The sequence below is a fragment of the Zingiber officinale genome, chromosome 8A (assembly GCF_018446385.1).
Source record: "Zingiber officinale cultivar Zhangliang chromosome 8A, Zo_v1.1, whole genome shotgun sequence".
NCBI lineage: Eukaryota > Viridiplantae > Streptophyta > Magnoliopsida > Zingiberales > Zingiberaceae > Zingiber > Zingiber officinale.
This window is the reverse complement of record NC_056000.1, coordinates 73,096,663-73,116,663: the sequence shown is the minus strand read 5'-3', so window position 1 is coordinate 73,116,663 and position 20,001 is coordinate 73,096,663. Positions and strand designations below refer to the sequence as shown.

Genomic DNA, 20,001 nt, shown 5'->3' with positions numbered 1-20,001 from the left:
GCCTCAACCCAGACATTTTTTCAATCTCGACCTAAATCGTCGACATCCTCCATGTCTCAATCTCAAAAACCAATTTTGTCCAAGTCTCAGTCTCAGATCCCAACATTCTCCCTATCTTAGCCTCAGCCCCAACATCTTTTTAGTCTTGGTCTCAATCACCAGCAACCTCTCAAATACAATCTCAGTAGGTCTCATCATGCTCTTAGTCTCAATCGTTAACTTCACTTATCCATAAGACCACTTAACATAGACCCCATTTCCTTATCCTCATATTAGGCTCACACTCTACGTTGGTCTACAATGGCCTCAACGACAAGACTCTCTCTGCAAATATTCCAAAACATGTGACATTTGATGAATAGAGAAGTGGTTACGAGGTTGTCAAATATGGAAACAAGGTGACAAAGCCAAAGATCCACACAGAGTACACTCTCCACTATGAAAATATGCTTTCTCGAAAATACTCCGGAGATGGAGAAACCTCATACAAGTTCACATACAAGAAATACAATGCAAACAAGAAGAAAATACACATTACTTGCTTTCTTAAGCTTATAAACGCCTCTTGATTGGTTGGTAAGTGCAACAATCCTTTCTTCCAAAGCTCAAGGATCGGCCGTGAAGAGTGGAGAAGAAGAGTTGCGTTTGAATCTTTTTCGTCGCATTTATATCCCTTGGATTAGGGCTCTCAATCGATTGACTTTACCCCCAATTGATTGTCACGTCAAATTTGAGCACATCCAAACCTTGCGATGGGTCTTTTCTTCGTCACTTAATCAATTAGCCAATTGATTACGGGCATTCTCAATCGACCATCCAATCGATTACAAACACTAATGTTCACTAGCAAGCTTCTCCCAATCAATCACGCTCTCATGAGGAAGCTACTGTGCTTCATGAAAAACTCCTCTTGATCAATCAGTTCATCGATCAAGATCTCCTATTTATCGTGAAAAAATGTGCACAATCGATCACTTGATTGATTAGTGTAGGTATTGATCGATTACCTAATCGATTCAACACCTTTCTATTTCACGAATTTCTCCTCCCAATCGATTAGATCGATTGGGTAATCGATTGGGTTTGACCTAGATCGATTATCTAATTGATCTGAGTCCTTTCTGCTTTACGAAGATAGACTCTCAATCGATCAACTAATCGATTGGATTTGGCACAATCAATTACCCAACCCTAACTCACTTAACCTGAGTCTAGGGTTCACTTGCCCAACCTCTGGTCAATCGTGACATGTTGGGACTTCTCCATCAAGTGTCCGATCAACCTTTTGACCTACATAGATTTTGCCAACTTCTCATTGGACTTCTGATTACCAAGTGTGGTCCTCTTAACTTACTTAGATTTTTCTCTTGCTTAACCACAGTTAGAACTTTACCTTGCTAATGTGCAGTCCTCCTTGACCCACTTGGAATTCCCTTTGCCTAACCGCAGTTAGGGTTTACTTTGCCAATGTGTGATCCTCCTTGATCCACTTGGACTTTGCTTGCTTAACCGTAGTTACGACTTTCCTTACTAACATGCGGTCCTCCTTGACCGACTTGAACTTTGTTTGCCTAACCACAGTTAGGACTTTCCTGGCTAACGTGCAGTCCTCCTTGACCCACTTGAACTTTGCTTACCTAATCACAGTTTGGACTTTCTTTGCCAACGTGCGGTCCTCCTTGATCCACTTGGACTTTCCTTGCCAACGTGTGGTCCTCCTTGACTGACTTGGACTTTCCTTTGCTTAATCGTAATTAGAACTTTTCTTTCCAACATACGGTCCTCCTTGACCCACTTGAAATTTCCTTTACCTAATCTTTGAGTTATGACCTTACTCTTGCCTAATCCTAGTTAGGACTTTACCATTGTCTAACCTCTAACCCCTAGTTAGGACTTTACCAGTCAAGTACCGGTCCTCTATGACTTACTTGACTTCTCTGTTATATGTTCCACAACATATTGTCCAAACATGTTATCTATAATATATTGTCCATAATCGAAATTCAAGCTCAAATTCACTCGAGTTTAGTCAAACTGGTCAACCTTGACGCGAGAAATGATTGCACCAATAGTCTCCCAACAATTTCATCCTTTTTTATATTTGACAATATATTTAAGTTAGGCTAACCCATAAATGTGGGTTTTTAATTTAAACTCTATATTTTCTCCCCCTTTGACATATATAAAAAATTCTTCCCCTTAAAAGTCAATTTTGTCAAAGAAATACAATGAAAGTCTCATATCTTTCGTTGTATCCTATGCTCACCCTTGAGCATATATTATATACTCAACCTTGAGCCTATAGCATATGCTTACCCTTGAACATATATCCTATGCTCACCCTAGAGCACCTATTTATCATAATGAAAATTTTTAATCTTCCATTGTTTCCAATGCTCATCCTTGAGCATTCATAACAACAAAGGTACTCAGCCTTCCATTGTTTCCTTGTCACCAAAAATAAAGTTAAATCAAGTCTTTAAGGGAGAATTCCCCTTCAAAACATGTACTATACTTCTATCATTGCACCAATAATGACTTGGAGTTCCTAAACCTTTAGGAAACCCAAAATTTGAAAATTTGAAATTAAAATTCTATTTTGAAGCTAAACCTCATTCTAAACTCTAAGTTAGTTTTCTTTAACTATTCCTTTCTTGTTATCATCAAGAAACCTATCCTTGAATACTTATAAATGCATTTTTTTTAGGGTTAGGGATGATTAACATGACTAAATGAAGCTTAATGAACTAAAATCAGACTATTTCAGCCAAAATAAGCCTTTTCAATCAATTGAAGTTGAGTTTCAATTGATTCGAGAGGTGCTTAATCGATCACTTAATTGATTCCACGAGCCTCTGTGCTCATGAAAATGACCTTTAATCGATTGACCAATCAATTCACGTTTGGGTGAATCAATTGCTTGATTAATTGACATTTCTAAATTTTCTAATTTTATTTTCAGACTGAAATTCAGAAATCCCTAAATAATTCTACAATTTTTTTAAAAATCATAAAATTTTACGCAGACATTATTTATGTCATATACTATCATGAAAAAAATAGTTTTCTATGAAAATATCTTCCATTTTTAAAGATTGACACAAAAATTAAAAACTATTAAAAAACTTCAATGCTTCACTCTACTTTGTGTTCAATTAATCAATGGTGATTCCTACCAAAAGATAGATTTCACCAAGATTTTTCAAAATAATTTTGAAACATTTTTCAAAACAAATTTCCAACCATGTTCTTTGAGCTAAATGCATAAGACTTGAAAATTAGCTTTTTCAATGATTGGACTTCTCATAATCTATTGTTAAGATGAAAATTAAAATAAAAAAGATGCACTAAATCAATACCTTAAGTTTTGTTCATCCTCCTAATATCTCACTTGTATCTAGAGTATCTCAAAAATACACACAGGTCAAGCCTATGGTTCTTGTGAAATGTACAATAAATTTTCCCTAAAATTAAGGAATTGTGCATATTTAACTAAGCATTTAAATTTTGATCATCCAACCTACGCTGTCAATTAATGTCATTGTCCTTAATTACAAGGAATTTAAAATAATGCATGAAAATGAGCATGACATATATCAAATGTATATTTTTCGAAAAGAAAAATTATCATGAATAATGATATATGTATGACATGACATATGACATTTTTCATAAACATATATGAATGTTAAATATAATGTCATGACATATGATAGGGCACAAAATCATGGCAATTTAATCATAAAGGAAATACCTAGATTATCTATTTAAGTATCACTTACTAATCGTTAAATTTAAAAATAATCCTTAGTTGCCTTATCTCTTAAAGAAATTGTCAAAATCCCAACTTGATATTTCTTTGACTTCTAACCTAATTGTGCCAATTTAATTAGGTTCAAATCTTCAAATTTTGACATATTTTACTATTCTAAAGAGTAAATATTGATCCTTTATTTTTTAAGGTGTAACAATATATTGAAAATGCCACAAAGTGTTGACTTCACAAAGGTTGGGTTAACTACCCTTCCAATTAGAGTTGACACTCTCTAAACTCATCTAGGGTGTATAGAACATACTTTTAGGAACCCAAAACCTATTATTACTCCTTGGGTGCTCTAAGTACTCATTAGAGATAACTTTCATTAATAATTTCCTAATGACCTTCCTAAGCTTCTTAGAAGCCTTGGTCACACTGGACTCCTTACGGTCAACTCTAAAGATAACTTCCCTTATGATCTTCTTAGTGACTTTCTTAGGCTTCTTAAAAGTCTTAGCTATACTAGTCTTTTCAAGGTTACTTCTAGGGATAACTTTCCTTGTTATCTTAACTTGACTCTTAGACATAGGGTTAGTTCTATAGTTATATAGAACTCTATGGTATGAGGACACATTCTCTTTGGCTTTTGGTTTGTAACTCAAACCTCTCTTTCCATTGAATGAGTCTTCCCTATTTATCCTTCGATCTTGTTCATTTGACCCCTTAAAGACATTTTCTATTCTTTTAAAGAATTTTTCTAATTTATCAAGTCTTGACCTTAAGACTTGATTTTCTCTCTTTAAATCCTTCAATCTGGACTTTTCTTGATTCTCTTGGGCATTTTTATTTTTAGGCATATACCTAAAATCCTTAGAATTCTTGTTCAAATTGTTATCTACCTTCCTAACATTATATGAGATAGTCCTAGAATGAAATGATTTATAATTAACTCTAGGTTTTCATATTTTCTATTTTCATGATAAATAGCATTGAAATAATAAAAATTATTTGTAACATATTTTTATCATAATTTAAGCAAGTACCATTAACTAATGGTACCTTAAGCTTGTTCTTGGAAGCTCCCCATTAACTTGAGTTTCCTCCTTTGTTAAACCTTCCCTTTGGATATTGACTGTGCCCCTTTTGATTGCATATGAAGCACATAATGTGTTCCTCGCCTTTGCATATCACGAGTAAAGCCTCCTTTGGCTTCTTCTTTCCCTTTGGTGTCAATTGGCCTTCTTCTTCATCAATTTTGGACAATTGCTCTTGTAGTGTCTGTTCTCCCTACACTCAAAACAAATAATATGATTTTTATTTTTACAAATTGAACTTGATATACCTTCTTTTCTCATAGGGGTGACACATGATCCTTCTTCATTTGACTCAGAAGTGGAGGCTTCTTCTTGCTCTGGTGTTAATAAATTACTCTCCTCCTCAATACTTGAGGTGGATGCCTCTTTAACTTCATCCTCGGATGTTGAGCACCTCTTAACCTCCGAATCCTCGTGTATATAAAACAAAGAGTTTACATCTTTGCCTTTGTCGTTGCTTTCCATTGAGAATGGATCTTCATGAAGCTTTGCCAACTTACTCCATATCTCCTTGGCATCTTTATACTCTCTGATTTTGCATAATATGGTGCTTGGCACTAAATTAACCAATAATTTAATTACCTTCTCGTTGGCCTCACATATCTTGACTTGTTCCTCGGTTCATTTCTTCTCCTTGAGGAGCTTCCCTTTTTCATCAATTGTAGTTTAAAATCCCTCTATTAAAGTAAATCATTACTCTATCTTCATCATGAGAAAATTTTCAACCTTTGATTTCCAAAGGTCGAAGCTTCCAATGTCGAATGGTGGAGGTGCTTGGATATCATATCTGAATCCGTCTCTAAACTCCATTTTTGAACTTGAGCTCTTTTGATGATAATTTCTTGACGTGGAAATTAGGGCTTCAAGTTTCAATATCTTCTTCTTCCTCTAGCTCATTGCTCTCTCAGTAGTTAGTCTAATGAAGAATGACCTCGCTCTGATACCACTTGTAAGGACACTCAAACAAACTAGAGGGGGGGGGGGGTAATTAGCTCTAATTGCTTCTTCAATGATAAGTTGCTAACACTTGGATTTATTTGGTATCCATCTCAACGATGTGACTAATCTAAGAATTCACACAAAGTACACTCTCCATTATGAAAAACCTCTTTTTCATACATACTCCGGAGATGGAGAAACCTCGTACAAGCTCACATACAAGACATATAATGCAAACAAGAAGAAAAAACACAATATAAATGAAAACCTTGCTTGTTTTCTTGTAGCTTGTAAATGCCTCTTGATCGGTTGGAAAATGCAAAAACACTTGTCTTCCAAAACTCAAGGATCAGCGGTGAAGAGTAGAGAAGAATTGTGTTTGAATCTTTGTCATTACCTCCCGCGGATTAGGGGTTCCAATTGATTGGCCTTACCTCAATCGATTACCACGTCAGATCTGAGCGCATCCAACTGTCCAAACCTCGCAATGACTCTTTTCTTCATCACTTAAATGATTAGCCAATTGATGATGAGCCTTCTTAAGCAATCGATTACAAAACCCACTATTCGCTCACGAGCTTCTCCCAATTGATCATGCTTGATCTCACGAGGAAGCTATTGTGCTTCACGAAAAACTCCTCTTGATCGATCAAGAGCTCCTTTTTGTCGTGAAGAAATGCACCCAATCGATCACTTGATCAATTGGCGCAGGTCTTGATCGAGATTACCTAATTGATCCAACATCTTTCTGTTTCGTGAACTTCTCCTCATAATCGATCACCTGATCGATTGGGTTTGACCTTGATTGATTATCCAATCGATCTGAGCCCTCTTTGCTTAGCGAATGGTAAAGTTCTAACTAGGGTTAGATAAGGGTAAAGCCGTAAAGTCTTAACTCGAGGGTTAGACAAAGAAAAATATAAGTGGATCAGATTAGGACCGCACATTGGCAAGGAAAGTCTTATATGAGAAAAGGGCTATATGAAGTTATCTTATAAGTGGTTGTCACAAGTGTACCTCGAGCTACCTTCAAGCCAAACCTACACTCGCCTCTCTTGACCAAACCAAAATTAGCTTAATCCGTCCTCGATCAAACACGACAATATTTTGTTTGCCAAAGTACCCCCAACAAGTGCTTTGAAGGGGGGGGGGGGGAGAGAGAGAGAGAGAGAGGGGTTAATGGCTCCAGTGTCTTTTTCTTCTTCTTCTCCTCCGATTTGATTCATGGTGGTGAAACTTGAATGGCGTGTGTTGGTCCACCGATCACTCTCGGCAGATTCCTTCTTAATCCTTCTTCTCTTCTTTGCTTCATGCGTAGGGAATCAAAACGTGTGGCTTGCACATAAATGTTCTGGTACAATTCAGAAGTTGCAGTGTGCTTCTTTCATCTCCAATCGAATTAAATATTTTGAAGAGGTGCATGGTGGGTTTATGTATGGTGGATTAATTAATTAATTAGCACTAATTTAGATGAAGAGTTTTGGATATTCCATTGCATGTTCTTCGCTAGGCACCTTTTCTTTTTTCCTATCTTAATCATTAATAAAAAAATAACTTAATCAAATAATATCAAACTTAGGACGATCGATCCAATTCCATAGAAAATTTTCACCACGAGTATGGGTCATGAGTTTTTAGATGATAATTTGATACCCTTCCACTGCACCATAGCCCCCAGGGCGTTTAATCATTAATCAATTATAGTAAAAGATGAAAGCCCTGCAACCATCTATGAGTAGGCAAACAATGAAACTGCAGTTACTTAATCATTAATCAATATGACAAAAGGTGATTCGCTCATCCCAAGATCTCCGTCAATCTGTCCCTAGGCTAACACGGAAGAGGTAAATCACAGGTGGATACTAGTCATTAGTGCAGTGGCCAAGGAATGGGAAAAAAAAATGCTCGGACGCGCTAAGTTTCAACCCCATGACCTAATATAACAACATCCCATGACTTAATCACCGTGCCACCCCGAGGGGACTACTTAATCATTAATCAAGTGTCAAATTAAAAGGCGATTCACTTGCCCCAATGCCTCTGCCAATCCGTCCCTAAACAAATACGGAGGAGATAAATCACAAGTGGCTACTAGTCATTACTGTAAATGGTCAAAGCATGGGGGAAGATATGCTCGGATGCGCTAAGTTTTACTTAATCATTAATCATGTGGCAAAAGACGATTCGCTCGTCCCAACGCCCTGCCAACTCGTCCCTAGATCAATACGGAGGAAATAAATCACGGGTGGCTACTATCCATTAGTGTAGGTGGCCAAGGCATGGGGAGGTATGCTCGGATGTACCAAATTTCACCCTGAGACCTTATATGACAACACCCTATGTTTTAACCACGACACCGCCCTTGAAGAGACCTACTTAATCATTAATAAAAAAAGTGAAATTTTTATCTCCAATTTTTTTACTTAATCATTAATTAAAAAAAATATGATAATCCTAGTTAGCTTCAATTAACTATCCCTGGGGTGATCGGTTCAACCCCACGGAAGCTTTCCATCGACCACTAGAGTAAATCGGAAAGCGCACGCAGCGGCCAACCCAGAAGCCCAACATCCTTCGATTGCACCCCTCATTTGGAGGAAAAATTTCTGTAAATATCCCATAGTTGGGGATCGGATCGCAGATACTTGGGTGATAACCTGGATGTCCTACCACACTATAGTCCCGGAGACTACTTAATCATTAATAAAAAAAATGAAATGATTAACCAGGCTGGGTAACATCGAGCCTGGGGTGACTGGTCCGTCTCCACAAGCTCAGCCTCCTTTAGTTGCGTGCCTCATTTGGAGAAAAAATTCCTACAAATTTGCCATAGCTGGGGCTCGAACCGCTGGTGCCTGGGTAACAACCTGGATGCTCTGCCACTACACCATAGCCCTAGGGGTATTTGGTCTCCAATTTTTGTGAATAAAGTGAAATAGGAAGCAGGGGTGGCTAAGCATGTTTGAGATTCTAGATGGGAAAAAATTAGGCCTTTGATATTATTTTAAAAAATATTTCATCGCTCTTTCTTATTTAGATTTACGACCGACAATGGTGGATTTTAATTATTTTAAAACTAATCAAACTATTAAATTTAAAAAATAAAATTTATAATTTTTTAATTAAATTTTCATATTCAAGTTTCTATGATATTTTTTTAATTGATAAAATTACTAAATTATTTAATTTTTCTTTAGAATAGTTTTTACAAAGGTAACAAATTTGAGAAAATAAGAGAATGAGACGACAATAAAAAGAATCATACTCATAATCTTAACTCATCATCATCCACTAAACACAAAAAATAAATGAATAAATAAACTAGAATAGTTGTAAATGATATTATAGAGACAAAGAGGAAATCTAAACATTTATCACTATAAATACATCTAAATAAAAACTAAATTTAATGTCTATTAAAGAAGTAAAATGATAAAGATATCTAACTTGCTATTTACTTAATAATAAAAATAAAAATAATGCATCTTGATCGGACACAATACAGACAGATGCATCACATTTGAACTTAATCAAACAAGGAGCATAGTAGCACCAACCGAATTAACATGACAATATTAGGTGTGATTTCTCTTTCTCAATCTCAACTAGCGAGAGAAACATAGAGAGGGAGAGCTGGAAAAGGAGAAGAGGGGGAATTGAAAAAAAAAACTAGTATTTTATTTTGCATTGCATGGATAAAAAATTTCTAATTCACGTTCTTACCTATCAAAGGAGAAAGTGTAGGGTTGAGAGATATCGAAGAGAAATAGATTAGATCTTATAAAATAACATACATAATTTAAAAAAAAAAAAAGAGAGTTAAAAACAAAGCACCTTTATGACTTTATCCGTTGAAAGCATAACGAGATCTTTACAAAATATGAATGTTTGATCAAAGAATGAGATCATGTAAATTTTTTATCAAAACTCTATTATTTTTCTATTTTTTAAAAAAAATATACATAAAAATATATTTAATATATTAAAAATAATGAATTTTAAAAAATTAGGACCCTAAACATAGAGTTTAATAACATAGGCCTAAAACCGGCCTTGCAAGTACTGTCCTTTAATTTGAATGCTTATCGATAAGTTCAAATGCGAGTTTAGAATTAGGCAGGGATGTCCAGAGGACCATTAATTGAATCATTCTTTCTACTAATTCTCAAAGTTAGGGCTTCATATGAGGACCATAAGTAGGTCCATCATTTTCTACGTGGAGGTGTACGAATTGCTTCTCGATACAATTAGCATATCAAATTCTTATGTTTAAATCAAATTTTAAAATTTTCAACCATATTAAAGTTTCATATTATAATGATAAGATGATATACCATATTGTGTTGATAAGATTTCAATATTTTTTAAAATATAATATAATATATATATATATATATATATAAAATAATCCATCTCCTATATCTTTAAAAAGATATTTAATTTTTGTTTGTCGAAAAAAACAATATATATATATAAAATAATCCATCTCCTATATCTTTAAAAAGATATTTAATTTTTGCTTGTCGAAAAAAACAGAGAAAAAGAGGGGAAGAAATGAATTAACTATAAAAATAAAAAATAAGAATAAAATAAATAAAATAAAAAATCAGTACTGTCAATCCTATCTCCAAAGGTCTCGCAAGAGTAGTTCAGATCTTCTATTCTTATTTTTTTCTGTTCCCGTATTTATTATCGATCGGACGGATCATATTAAATTTTAAGGATGCTTTGCACATCACGAAGATATTATATATATTTTAAAGATAATATGATGTTTTGAAATTTAATTTGATCTGTTCATTAAAAAATAAAGACAGAGAAAAATAGGAATAGAGGATCCGAACTACGCAAGAGTGGTAAATTTTGATTGTGCCGACCAATACGGATTTAAGCTAATCGAACTTAAAACATAATTCATATTCTTCTATAAAAATTATAAATCTATAAATATAATATTACTAATTTATTAGGTTCTTATAAGTTTGACGAGAAGAGCACGTTTTTATATTATGAATGGTGGACTCCCAATAAGACTCGTTCCGACACCAACAACATTAAAAAGGCAAAAGGTCAACGTTTTGCTTTTTGACTTTCTACCTGCCGCGCGTTATGAGCACTTATTCACTTTGTCCTTAACGGTTGACATGAGTCAATAAAGCGAACATAGGGAATAACATATGTGACACTTAAATCAAGCCACACCTGCCCACTCACATTTCTAAAGTATTTAATTTTTCGGGACGCTAGGTCGAGCAATTTTTTTCCACATAATTTATTTAATTTATCATTATTAGAATAATATACCCTTTATTTATATATACCCTGAGTAGAGATCCTCTGATTCACTTTTAATGGATCAAACCATGATTTATTATATTAATTGAAGAGATTTAATAGTCTTCATTTTTTTCCAAGTGGGGACCATTGAATCTCTCTAATTACTGCCCCTAATCCAGGGGTGGATCAAGCAGGTAGGACCAGAGGATCTCGTCTGATATACCCTATCCAATTTATCTTGTAACATCAGTCCACATAAAAAAAAATCAAAATTTAATTTAATTTTTTTATACTTAATATTATAATTCAATCCCTAAACGTTAAAGGTAATAACTAGAAGCTCAAAAAAAAAAAAAAAAAAATGCTTTCAACGATTGTGATCTATAACTTAATTAAAACCCAAGTTAAAATATATATATATATATATATATATATATATATATATATATATATATATATATATATATATATATATATATATATATATATATATATATATATATATGACAAAAATCAAAAGCGTATCTCAAATTAAGAGAAATATCATATAAACATCATTCTTTCCAAAATAATCATACAGACATCTTTTTCATGATTTTATTCCAAAATTATCCCTTGACCCAATGCTATTATAGAAGTTATCAGACAATTTCTACAATATATATTAGTTACTACATAGTTTCTACTGCGTATAGAGCTATTGAATAGAGTGAGTTTAAGATTTAAAATTTATATCGTGTAGAAAGCTACTAGTAGCTGCAACAATGTGTAAAAGTTACTTGGTAATTACTATAATGTATAGAAGCTATCTAGTAGTTGTTATAACATATTTAGGGTGAGTTTAGAATTTACCATGTAGAGGTTACTAGTATCAACTACAACGTGTTTAGTGTAAATTTAAAGTTTAGGATATTTGAACACTATTATATCAAAATACTATTTATCAATTTGGTTCAAATTATCTAAACTTCATAAAAAATAATTTTAAAGTAGTTGTAGAAAGTATTTTGATATAATAATATTCAGATATCATAAATTCTAAATTCTAAATTCATAATAAATACATGTTGTAGCAACTACTGGATAGCTTTTACACGTAGTAGTAACTACCGAGTAATTTCTACACGTAGTAGCTATCAAGTAACTTCTACACGTAATAATTATCGAGTAGTTTCTACACACTATAGTAATGCTACAATCGTTTTAAAGCGATTTTTAAGAAAAAAAATATTCTTTTTTTAAATATTTACCTTTTTTTTTTATTGAATAGTCTTTAATAACTAGAATTCATAAATATAAAACAATAATTGGATTTCAATAGACCGAAGATATCATAATTAGCCCTTTTAATATTTCAAAACATCAATGGATCAATCGGTTCAACTGATCGAACTAGAAGATGCGGCTAAGATCGATGATATGGGCTCCACTTGAACAAGTTTCTAATCTTTAAGCCAATAAAAAGCCTCAAAATGGCTTTTTTTTTAATAAAAAAGAATACAAGATATTCAACATGAAATCCTCATCCATCTAATTGATGATTAACTATTAATCTCCTTTATGAATGATAAGAAAGACACAACACGAAATTTCAAAGGCAATCTCTTCTTCTTCTTTTTCTCTTTAAAAAAGATACACAGCATACTTCAGCAGAGTATATGCCAGGAATATTCCACACCATTGGAGGAAGTTCCACATTTTTTTTTATCTCATCTGTGAGCTGCCATCATAAGCTAATTGACTTGTCTTTTGCCATCTTCCTCTCCTTTGCCTCTGAGCATGACAAGCCAGCTTTCTATGAGGCTGCAAAGGGATAATAAAGCAAAGATTAGATTTTTCAGAACCCTAATTTTGAGCTTCTCTCTTTTTTCTTTTCTTCTTCTTCTTGAGTGGCTAAACCACTAGTTGGGGAGAAAGTGCTTGGGCCTATTAATAGATGAAAGATTGGTGTGGACCCAACTCAAAGGGATATACTCTAAGCCACACTTTTGGGGCCCAGAGAAGCAGCGTTAGTTTACGATATTCACAGTCATGGTGATGTGAATATCTTTCTTTCATAGTGTCATTTTCACCGAAAATCATATGGAGTAAATTTCGGTCTCATTTGATGAATTATGGGAGTGCCCATCACCAGGTGAATGCTATGAGTCAACAAGTGTATGTGTACTCAAACCCTATTATTAGATGAAAAATTGGTGTGGACCCATGGCAAGGGATTAGGGATATACTCTAAACCACACTTTTGAGCTCCGCACGGGTAAGTCGTGCTAGTTTACGATATTCACATTCATGGAGATGTGCATTTCTTTCTTTCGTAGTGCCATTTTCGCCGAAAATCATATCAAGTAGCTTTCGGTCGCATTTGATTAAGTATGGGCGTGCCCATCACCGGGCGGATGATACGAGTCAACAAGTGTATGTGTACTCGAACCCATTGCACCAATGCAGGCATAACCAATTGAATAAGCTAATTATGCGGTTGTTATTGGTTCATGAACTTCCTAAATGAATAGATTTGCATTCCTAAAAGATAAGGTGGACTTTGGCAAATGAAAGCCACATTACTCTGAGAGGCCTAAAGAAACAAGCTCAGTGCTGCATTGGAGGGACAAGAAGAAGTGGAAGGAGTGCCTTAATTCAATGCATCATCTCATCACTCTGAACTTATTCCTCCACCGGGGAGCTTTGTTTCTGGTCCTCAGAAGTCCTATGAGATGAGAGTGAGTGAGGAGGCTAATCCTTTGTGGATCACTTTTAGTGGAAAACAATGAACTTCTCGCGTCGATCTTACCCTAAAGAAATGGGTAGGGTAGGGCCCTAGTGTTGGGATAGCACTAGCCAAAAGCTCACTAACTCACATCTAATGGTGAGGCCTAGTGCAGGGTTAGCATTTAGCTGAAGAATGATTACTGAGCCACTTATAGTCAACAACTTTGGGTCGACACGATGTCTTGAAACCCGGACCAAACCTTCAAGTTCAACCTGAAAAACTGGTCCAGTGAAATGTGGTTTATTGACGGAACTGAAAAATACAAGCATGAGCAATGGCAAACTTGGGGAGGGCCTCAGGTTTTTGAAAGGGAAGTGAGTTGGAGTGCAAATAGAATGGCAGCACTCGACTTGGGGAGATAGATCTCTACTCTGGGAGAAATAAGTATCGACATCAGCAATAATTTGACAAAGAAGATCCATACCTGATATCATTGGGTTGAAGACTCATTTGTGCATGTCAAAGAATGAACAAACTCCTCCACTGCAGGGAGAATGGATTCAACGACGACTGCAACTTCAATCTAATGTGGAATGATCAGAATTGAGTGACAGCTTTTGCGGTGTTGACTTCATGAGATCTATTGGCAGAAGTCAGGAATGTACTTCATGACAGTTTTGCACTAGCAGCAGTGGCGACTAGTGAACTATGCATCCAGCAAAGTAAGTCATGTAAAGATGACTTGTGCACCACTTGCTAGTGGTGATCTTAACTCAAGAGAAAAGCCTTTCAGCCATTGTTAATTTCAAGGAAATAGCTATCTGCAATGTAGCACAGGAAATATTTAGTCTAATAGGAAGAATTTTGATTTTTTTGGTTGATAAATCGTGGTCCAGTTTTTGTTTTCTACCAAAAATATGCAAGAGAATACATTCAAAGTTTGTGAGCTGTGATAAAACCAATTGATCTCGAGAAGACTTTTAAGAAATCATCACCATGTTGGGCATAACACTAGTGATCCTGTCCGAAAGCTGAATCAACGGACGCTGGGCACGTGGCGCTCTCCAAGCGGCTGACGTAGATCTTCTGACTATCCGCTCGGACCTCCGATGAACCTGCACAGAAGTCGGGCCGGGAAGGGGTTCCCGGCGACGACCTTCCGACGCTCAAGTCAGGCAAAGCTCGATAACAAGAAAGTGGCTCCAAGAATCGTAGAGTGCGTACCTCCGGCGAAGGGTGAGGGCCTTTATATAGGGTTGTGGAGAAGCGAGTGTACACATACCGAGGTGTACACATGTCCTTTCCCATACCGTAGTGTGGGCTTGTCAGAGGAGCTTACCTGACACCATACTGCTACAGTTTGAGCGCGTCTGTGATGGGACAGCGGATCCTTCTGTCGTAGGCTTTTGAGTATGGCCTGAACGTAGAACATGCCCGCTGTCAGAAAAAGATGTTCCTTGTCCTTTTCCCCTTACTCCCGGCCGGGCGTCCGGCCGGCCAGCCTCCGCCTTACGTCCGGCCGGCCAGCCTCCGCCTTACGTCCGACCGGACACATATAGTGGTCTACTTGGGAGATTCTCGGTAATGTGCTTTGTGGAGATTGTTAGCAGTATGCTACCTTATGTCTTCGGCCGAGCTTACCATCCGCTCGACCTTACCATCCTGTTCAACGAGCGTCGGGGCCCAGCTTCCTGCCAGGGCTCCTTTTGCCATCAGTTAGACACCGGTCGGCTGGCCGGGCGGTCGACCCACCCTTCTCCGGTCGGCCACCTGCCCTTTGACTTCCACGTGGCGTTGACTCCCCAGAACGGGGGTCCCCTGTTCTTACCGCCGGATCACTTGCCTCCCCTTCAAGTCTAGTCGAAGGAGGCGATTAGTCCGACTGACTGGATTGCGAGTCTAGCCAGGTGGCGCCTTCGTGCCATTATCCTCCGCTCGACCTACCGCAGGGATGACCTTTAAGGTTAGTCAACAGCAACATTCCTTGAACCTCCTCGTAATCTGCGCCAATCTTCGACATTAAGGCTAAGCATGCGCTCATTAAATGCTTCGAATGGCTGAATGCCACGTGGCGCACTGTCGTCATCATACGGCGGCGGCGGCGTGGTGCTTTGATGGGATCGAAGCGGTTCGAAATGGACGGCGCGCTGCACGCTTTGATTCCCGTGACCTGGATCCAACGGTGGAGGCCGCCCGACCTCCACCCTATAAAATCTTCGTTTTCTCCTCCGTCGCCTTGCTCCTTCTTTCGCGTGCTCCCGGTTATCCCTCGCGTTCTAGAGCTCCGACGATCGTGTTCTCCTGCTTCCGTCGATCCCCGGTGTTCTTCCTGTTGGTTGCTACTCGGAAAATCTAGAGGTTCCACTGTACAAAAATTTTGTACAAAGGTCTGAACCTTTTCCTAGCTATCATGTGTTCTTTTAAATTAAATTTTGGATCGCCTGCGGAACTTAACACGTTTGATCCAAAACTTAATCTATTTGTTCTTTTAGGTTTTGACTTGGATCTCCTGCGGAACTTAACACGTTCGACCCAAGTCTCCTTAAGTTATTAATTCCATTAAATATTAATTTCCATAAAAGGTTCCCAGTACTGACGTGGCGAGACACATGACCTTCTTGGATATGGGAGCAACCACCACCGACTAGACAAAACCTTTAATAGAAAGCTAATATTTAATTTCCTAAAATAACTTTAGGTTAACCAAAGAGAACAATCAAATCACAAGGAAAAGAAAGAAAACAAAAGAACACAACTTCGAAAAACATATTCGAAATACTAGAACGTAAGCCTCTTGTATTTGGTATTATTTCCAAAAATAACTAGTATGATGCGGAAAGAAAAAATACTAGTTATACCTTCTAGAAAGACCTCTTGATCTTCTACCGTATTCCTCTTCTAACCTCGGACGTTGTGTGAGCAACGATCTTCTGAGATGAGAACCACCAAGCACCTTCTTCTTCCTTCTAGGTTTCGGCCACCAAAATTCTCCAAGAGAAGTAGAGGTTCGACCACCACCACCAAACTCCAAGGGATGCAAGAAACAAAACCTCCTTTCTCTCTTTCTTCTTCTAGCTAGAACCGGCCACCATCAAGAGCTCCAAGAGGGATTGCCACCGGCCACAAGAAGAAGAGAAGAGAAAGAAGCTAGGGCCGGCCACCAAGGAGGAAAAAAGAGGAAGAATAAAATAGAGTTGATAACCCATGAAGGCACCTCTACCCCCTCTTTTATAATCCTTGGTCTTGGCAAATAAGGAAATTTAATTAAAAACTTCCTTAATTCTTTTGCCATTAAAAAGGAAATTTTATTTAATTAAAAATAAATTTTCTTTTCTATTTGTAATGGCCGGCCACCTTAATCCCTTTAATCAAGGAAATTTTAATTCACACAAGAATTAAAACTTCCTTATTTGCTTCCGGAAATTTATAAAAATTTCTCAAATAATTTTTCCCTTCATGGTGGTTAATAAAAGGAAATTTAATAAATTAAAATCTTTCTTTTAAACATGTGGATAAAAGAAAGTTATCTCTAAAAATTAAAATCTCTCTTAATCTACAAATAAGGAAAGATATCAAATCTTTTCTTAATCTTTTATAGAAACTAATAAAGAGAATATTTAATTTTTAAACTTCTCTTTAAATTATTATCATGGTTAAAAGGAAAGTTTTTCTTAAAAATAAAATCACCTTTCAATCTACAAATAAGGAAAGATTTCAAATCTTTTCTTAATCTTTTAGAAAGCTTTAAAAGGAAAGATTTAATTTTTAAACTCTCTTTAAAACTATGATATCCACATAAGAAATAATTTTAATAAAAATCATTTTAATATGATGTGGCGGCCACCTAAGCTTGGGCTCAAGCTGTTGGCCACCAAACAACCTTTGGCCGGCCCTAGCAGCTTGAGCTTGGCTTGGCCGACCCCTATTGGTTGGGTAAGAAGGTGGTATGTGGTGGGTATAAATCTCTATATACAAGAGGCTACGATAGAGACCGAGAGGAGGAATTGGTTTTGGTCTCCCGATAAAATTAAGCATCCCGTGCTCGCCCAGAACACACAACTTAATTTTATCAATAATAATTCATTCCACTAGAGAACTATTATTGAACTACCGCACCAATCCCAAATTACATTTTGGGCTCCTTCTTATCATGAGTGTGTTAGTCTCCCTGTGTTTAAGATATCGAATGTCCACTAATTAAGTGAGTTACTGACAACTCATTTAATTAATATCTTAGTCCAAGAGTAGTACCACTCAACCTTATCGTCATGTCGGACTAAGTCCACCTGCAGGGTTTAACATGACAATCCTTATGAGCTCCTCTTGGGGACATTATCAACCTAGTATCTCTAGGACACGGTTTCCTTCTATAATCAACAACACACACTATAAGTGATACCATTTCCCAACTTATCGGGCTTATTGATTCATCGAACTAAATCTCACCCATTGATAAATTAAAGAAATAAATATCAAATATATGTGCTTGTTATTATATTAGGATTAAGAGCACACACTTCCATAATAACCGAGGTCTTTGTTTCTTTATAAAATCAGTATAAAAGAAATGACCTCAAATGGTCCTACTCAATACACTCTAAGTGTACTAGTGTAATTATACAGTCAAAATAAACTGATACCTAATTACACTACGACCTTCTAATGGTTTGTTCCTTTCCATTTTGGTCGTGAGCTACTGTTTATAATTTATAAGGTACTGATAACATGATCCTCTGTGTGTGACACCACACACCATGTTATCTACAATATAAATTAATTGAACAACTACATTTATCATAAATGTAGACATTTGACCAATGTGATTCTTATTACTAAATAAATGTTTATACCAAAAGCTAGGCATTTAGTATACACCCTAACAATCTCCCACTTATACTAAAAGACTAAGCTGTCATATCTGCTGCCATACATCTGATTCCTAACCCTTCAACATGTCCATCAAAAGCTCTTGCCTTAAGGACCTCGGTGGAAGGATCTATAGGTCATCACCTGATGCAATCTAGGCAGCAACAACTTCTCCTCGTTTATACGATTTCTCGTATTGGGTGGTACTTGCGCTCTTTTGTGTTTACTTGCCTTTATAGACTTATGGTTTCTTCGAGTTTGCTACTGCACCAATATTATTACAATAAATTGTAATAATCTTTGGACAAACAAGAAATCATATCTAAGTCTATCTTGAGATTATTGAGTCATTCAGCTTTTATAGCTACCTCAGAGGCTTGCCATATACTAAGCTTCTATGGTGGAGTCCAGAAAAACACCTATGCTTATCACTCTTCCATAGTTATGACTTTACCTCCTAAAGTAAACACAAAACCCCGAGGTTGACTTATTATTGTCCCTATCCGATTGGAAGTCAAAATCCATGCAACCCACAAGGACCAAATTAAATGTCTTGTAAGCTAGCATATAATCTCTAGTGCCTCTAAGGTACTACAATATATGCTTTACTGCAGTCCACTGTCCTTGTCCAGGGTTACTTTGATATCTGCTAACTATGCCCTTGGCAAAACAGATTTCTGATCTCGTGCATAGCATACATTAGGCTTTCAACAGCCGTAGCATAAAGAACTGCCTATATTTCCTTTATCTCCTTTGATGTCTACAGAGACATATCTTTAGATAAAGTTACTCCATCCTGAAAAGGTAAGAAACCTTTCTTGGAGTTTTGTATGCTTAAAACGAACAAGGATTTTTCCGATGTATGAAGCTTGGGATAAGTAAAATATTCTTTTCTTGCGATCCTTTATTACTTTGATCTCAAGAATATATACATTCTCCCAAGTCCTTTATATCGAATTGTTTGGACAACCATACCCTTACTTCTGACAACATTTTGATATTGTTTCCAACTACCAAAAATGTTATCTAAGTATAGTACAAAAAATACCACCACGTTTCCATCACATCTTTTGTATACACAAGACTTATCCGGTTACTAAATCCATAGATCTGGATTACTTTGATAAACCGGATATTCCAAGACCTTGAAGCTTTGCCTCTGTCCATAGACTGATTGAGCTTACACACAAGATGCTCTTAGCCCTTTGCAATGAACCCTTCTGGTTGCTTTATATGGATGTTTTCTTCAAGACTTCCATTAAGGAATGCTGTCTTGACATCCACTTGCCAAATAGATAAAAGAATCCGGATAGACTTAAGCATGACTACCAGTGAAAAAGTTTCCTTTTTCATCAAGC

At 36.4% G+C, this 20,001-nt stretch overlaps 1 long non-coding RNA gene across 1 annotated transcript; it reads right to left on the bottom strand.

Annotated features, from left to right (window-relative positions):
• Positions 1 to 12,515: 12,515 nt before the first annotated feature.
• On the bottom strand, positions 12,516 to 14,522 carry LOC122012058. The gene is made up of 2 exons (XR_006120101.1): positions 14,262 to 14,522; positions 12,516 to 12,870 (listed from the first exon to the last, which is right to left on the bottom strand). It is a non-coding gene; the product is annotated as an uncharacterized LOC122012058 (long non-coding RNA).
• Positions 14,523 to 20,001: the final 5,479 nt, after the last annotated feature.